Raw genomic sequence first — 6,126 nt, forward strand, 5'->3', positions numbered from 1 at the left:
ATTGGATCGTGTGTGGCCTTGCATCCAACTGCAGACAAAAAAGGCTGACTGCTGCAGAACAGCAGTGTCGTTTGGATGAACATTTTTTAGCCGTATGACCGATTTGTTTAAACTTTCCTAGTTTTAAAATTTGTTTTCTCATAACTGTAAATGTCGAAAATGGCTTTTATGCGGAAAATTTCTATATCCTATAATCCTATAAAAACATTTTGAAAAATCAATATCGGACAAGGCGGCAAACCAAACTAATCATGAAGTTTAAAATACTTCCTAACAAGAAATAAAGTGTGGCAAATGATTATTGCGTGCGTAACATTTTTTTCTCAATCGGCTCAATTTGAGAAACGATTAATCTATGGTAAGTAGAAATATATGGAAAGACAACGTAAATATTTCTGCCAACATTTTGTGCGCAAGCGTTAAGAGTTGTGTCACAAATCGAGTATTCAGTCGATTCACAACATCGAAGAGTAACGTAAGTAAAAAAAAATTTTGAAATGTAGAGATAGATCGCCCAAAACGCATTAAGTGCCTTCATGAGTGTAGTAACAACCGTGCAAAATGGGCAGAAGAAATAAATGTAAGCCGCGTATTATCAACCAACAAGACAAGAGAATATGTGGCTGCATATGCTTTTGCCAACTTGTATTGTGGTATTTAGTTGCATTTCGCTTATTTATTTAACAGTGGCTATTTACATTCCATCATACACAGCTTTTCGTAGTGGATTGGAGGAAACACCTGTTATGTGCCAAACCATCAACATAAGTACAGAAAATAATTGTAGTTGGGTTTCTTGTGATGAGTGGTGTCTAACTAAAACGTCCGGCTATTGCCCCCAGATTCATGCCACTTCTCTCCATAATGGAACTACAGTTCAGTTTCTCAACTGTACAAACTTCCAATCCTCAATTTGTCCACCAGTAAATCCCGAGCATCTCAAGAAATTCAATTGTAATAAAGGATCAGAATGTGCATATGTTGCAACTTTATGAATGTCACTATAAAGCAGACGGTTTTACAGTAGACACAGATAAAGATAACTTGAAATTGAATGGATTTTTTGAATGCAAAGGAGCCAAATGTACCAAAATTAAGATTATATAATATCTAAATTTTTTGTGTTGTATAAGGAACCAAAGTATCTATGGAAAGTTAGAAGTGATCTATGTCAGATAGAAATGCACGAAAAAGGGCTATGAGCATTTTAATTGAAAAATTTAGAGAGGTTAATGAAGAAGCAAATGAAGATTTTGTAAAAAAAAATTAATAAGTTTAGAACATCTTGTAAAAGAGAACTAAAATTAGTAAAGAACTCAAGTAAGTCCGGAATGGGGACTGATAATATCTATAAACCGAAATTATGGTATTTTGAACTACTGTCGTTCCTAAATGGTCAAGATGTAATGAGGGCAGCGATTTCCAAACTATCGGACGAGGAAGAAGTAAGTAAATAAAAAATATATATGTTCACAGCTTTATTTTGCCATGGGACAGCTCCTTCATTGTTAAAATATCATATAAAATTTTCTCTTGTTATTTTTGCAGCCTATGAATAATTTTTGGCACTTGAAGACCTTTGTGGGCGAATAAAATCCTCTGAGCTAACTCGAAGCCCTAATGTGAGTGTTTCAGTTTCTTGATCCTCATTATCCAAATGTTGTTGAGAAGTATATCCCTTCGGACTTTTCGTTCGCAAATAGTTATGTAGAAAGCAACATAGCAGTACTATTTTTTTGCGTACGGATTAACATTAATGTCAATATGAAATATTCGAAATATATCTGCCAAAATTTCCAAAACATTTTCAATTATACGACCCGCTCTTGACACTCTGTAATTAAAAAAGGCTTTTTCTTTGCTCAAATGTTTCTGAGGAAATGGTTTCAGTAAATTTTCTCCTAATGAAAAAGCGTCATCTCCAATAAAAACATAGGGTAAAGTCTGTCGCTGCTTTCAACACACCTCCATCCGAAATTTTTTCGTGAGTTCCAAAGTGACAATAGAATATTTCGTAATTGGCATTTGCTATAGCCATAAGTACCATACTATTAAATCCTTTTATTATAATAGTAAGAGCCTGAATGAGGTGGTAGAGTAATTTGAACGTGTTTTCCATCTGTAGCACCTAGACAGTGGGGAACACATTTATTTAAACGAGTCTGGAATCCTTCCAATCTTCTGTTGTCGGAAACTTCAAAAAATTATTTTAGGAAAAAAACATGTTTATCTGCAGCAAAGCAGATGACGTTTTCTCTCCAAGAACCTTGGAAACCCAAGAAGATTCACTTATGTTTCAAGAGTCGACAATATCAGAAAACATGGCTTCTTCTTCAAATATCACAACGCGGTCTTTGCGCAAAAAACGAACGAGAAAAGCAGAAGGTCCCAGAGATGAACTGCTTCGTACAATGAACGAGAAATTACCGCACTCAATACAAAGTGTGCGTGAAAAGGATAGATACGATATTTTTGGAGAAAATGTCTCTATAAAATTAAGATCCCTTCCCAACAATCAAAGGATCATGACTGAAAAATTGATAAATGACGTGTTGTTCGAAGCTGAAAGTACTGCCCTATGCAGGTGATGGCAATTGACACGGCCACCAAGCGCTGTTCATAATCAGTATCGGGGCTCCACTAATGTTAATACTCAGCTACAACCCTCATATAGAACTAATGCAGAATTCTCCACATCTTATTTCTTTTCAACTTTTTATGATAATTCTTAATAATAAACAAAATCATAAGCAATATTACATACTTGTACATATAATAAATATTCCTGACGAATAAACTGTATAAATGAGATAACAAGTTTCCGGTATTATTCCGCCCAGTGATTGAGCGGAGATGATACTGGTGAACTTTAAATCTTCATAGCTCCTTCCGGTGGCCAGAAATCGAAAATATTTAAACCAAATGGTAACTTCTCATATTTATTGTATCTTTATATATTTGTGTCTTTTTTTTCAATCAAAGCAGTTACCAGTGTCTACAATTCCACATTTCCACGTAAGTAGATTCATCCATCCATAAGTAATTTCTATAATTACCTGGATGTAGCCGTAGTTCTTCCAATAAATTTACGTGACTCAGTGAACACCTTTTCTTTATCCATTCTCTGCACCAAAATCTACGGTTCCTTTTAGTTTTAGTTGTATTTTTGGTTAAGCATAAAAAGCGAGGATTATAAAGATAAAAAATAAATAAAATACAGATATGGAAGTTTTTGATAGAGCTCAACTAAGAAAAGCCACTTTTTGATCAAATCAAACTCAAAAAAACGTATTTAGACCTAATTGAGAGCAGATTTTCGGCAAATTGAAATTGAAAAAGTGAATTTATGGGCAAATTAGAGTTATAAAATCCGAATTTTGACCAAATTTGATGAGTAGAAACAAATTTTTGGCAAATATAATCTAAGGAACAACAATAACTAATTTAAATACAGATAGGGAAGTTTAGAAAAGTGACCTTTTATTCAAATCAAACTAAAAGAAAAAGAAATCCGACCAAATTAATTGATTAAAGACAATTTACCATTATTCGAAAAAAGATTTTTTACTAAGTTCCTTTCAGATATGAGTTTTTAACTAAATCAACTTGGATTATTGAACCAATCAAATTAAGAAAATTTAATTTTTTCCAAATTGAAATGGGCAAAAGGGACTTCTGCCAAATTAAAGTTAAACTTTGATAAATGAAAGAAAATTTTCGGCAAATTTAATCTAAGAAAAGACAATATTTGAATGAAACTCAGATATGGGAATTTTTGATCAAACTAAACTACTAAACCTAAACTAAACTAAGCGAATATCGACCAGATTAATTGATTAAAGACAATTTCCGAACAAATTTTTGGCTAATTTCCATTCAGATACGAAGTTTTGAAAAAATAATCTTGGATAGCCAATTTTTGAACCAATTAACTTACATTGAAGGTGAAATTTTGATTAACTTTTTATCAATTAAATTTTATGAAAGCAAAATGACAACCAAATTGGACTTGAAAAAGTGAATTTTTGTCCAAATTGAGTTTTAGAAAGGATAATTTCCAATATATTTAATCAAGAAAAGGTTTTCATTTTTGATCATAGAATAATCAATTCTTGTACAAACTATATTTTGAAGAGCTTTTGAACGCAATTATTAACCGAATCAACTTTAGAATTTTTCATTAAATTAACTAAAAAATCTAATTTTTCACCAAAAAACTAGAACTTCTACATTATATTAAGCAAAAATCACACCAATTTTGGAAAAGCCAATTTCCTAAATAAAATTAAGAAAAGTGAATTATTGACCTTATCAAATTGAATAAGAATAAGTGAATTTGAATTTTTGGTCATAGAAAAACCAATTTTCAAATTACACTCGAAAAAAAAAACACTGAAAATCAAATCAATCTTAGATAAGACGATATTTAGATAAATTAAACTTTGATTTTGACCAAATTAAACTCTAATAAAGCAATTATTGATCAAATTAAACCTAGAAAATTCAATTTTTCACCAAACTTAACTGAGAAAAGCGAATTATTCAACAAATTGAATTAAGAAACTATAAAACTTAGTTGAGTCAAGTTTTGACCAAATTAAATTCAGTTGAGTAAATGTACGCTGTTCTAAAAGATTTGACGCTGTAGGGAAGAAAAGAAATTTTTGATCAAATTAAACTTAAGATTGTCAATTTTTCAACCAATTAAAATCAGATAAATAATTTTCTAGCCATTAGAAGATTTGAGGCTGTAATGAAGAATCCAACGGAGACCTTCGACAGATAGGGTAACTAACACAAAAGTAAAAAATGTCCCTTCACAGCAGATTCTCCAAGGCAAGGTCCATAGAGCAAGAGAAACAAGTAGGAGAATATTTTGGTTCAAATAATTAAGACAGTGATTCAATTAATTAATAACTAACGGTGTGGGAACAAAGACATTTTTAGATAGCTTAGCAAGTAAAGTAGACGTTAACTGAAAATTGTTTCTCGTTATTTGGCAATTGTCTTCGTTAGAAGTTTAGTTTCAAGTATGGAAAATTGTTGTATGAACAAAATCAAGATATGAAGAAATTGTTTGCTATTAAAGACTTTGTAAGAATGGGAATAGCCAGACAAACAATTTTCAATTTCTGTCGGCGTGTTGAGACAGATATTAGCTAGAATCAAGCAGAAAACCGAACAAAAAGCCAAAAAAAGAAGAGAGAAGTTTTGGTTGAAGCGGTTCACGGAAAACTGGAAGTAAGTCTGCGAAAATTGAGTAGAAAATTTTAAATGGTCAAGAAATATGTAAGCAACATTCTAAAGAAACCGCATGTAGTTCAAAAATAAAGAAAATCGGCACTCAAATATTCTGATAAGGAACCAATTGAACAAAACCGCGAATAATGAGAGTTATTATTGTCAGAAAGACAAGAAAGTAAATTCAGAAGTGTATTTTAAATGACAGCAATAGTTCAAGTCAAGAATGTCTCCATGGCTGGTGATATCTTTTCGTGATAGTTCTCAGCATACCTTTATCCTTCTGGAAATTCTGTAAACCACAAATTATATGAAAAAGAGTGTATAAGATCTAGATTAATGCAGTTCATACAAAAAAAAATGTCATGAAGAAAATTTTTTGTTTTGGCCAGTTATGGCAACTGCTCATTATGCGAAGGTCGTTGTGAGAGCTTTTGTAAGGTTGAATATTCCATTTATTGAGAAGTCTAGGAATGTATATTCGTATATTCTGAAGGTTGGGAGCAGCTATACATAATTTTGAGCAAACTCTGGCAAAGCCACATTCAGTATTACTTAATTTAATGCATTTAAAAACCAAAATTAGGAAAGCGAGCCGACGAGGTGCTGATTTGGTTATATAAAATGTTTATAATTATAGTGTAGTAACAACCTTTGTCTCATAGAGTGGCGTCCAAATCATTGAATTAAAACAAATAGTTTTTACGGATTTTTTGTCCCTACACCCTCAACTCAGCTATTCTGCGCTATTTCTAGAAAAATCGAATAGGTAACTTCATAGCCAACATCCGGAACGCATAAGAAGAATCAGATAGAGGTTTCGAGCTAAAACAGTTGTAGACCCATTTTAGTTCATATTCTAGGAGCCATTTCTGTAACGATTTA

At 32.1% G+C, this 6,126-nt stretch overlaps 1 pseudogene; it reads left to right on the forward strand.

Moving 5' to 3' along the window:
* The first annotated feature begins 561 nt into the window (after window positions 1-561).
* On the forward strand, window positions 562-1,107 carry LOC130441152 (uncharacterized; annotated as a pseudogene).
* Window positions 1,108-6,126: the final 5,019 nt, after the last annotated feature.

The sequence above is a fragment of the Diorhabda sublineata genome, chromosome 3 (genome assembly GCF_026230105.1).
Source record: "Diorhabda sublineata isolate icDioSubl1.1 chromosome 3, icDioSubl1.1, whole genome shotgun sequence".
Classification (NCBI taxonomy): Eukaryota; Metazoa; Arthropoda; class Insecta; order Coleoptera; family Chrysomelidae; genus Diorhabda; species Diorhabda sublineata.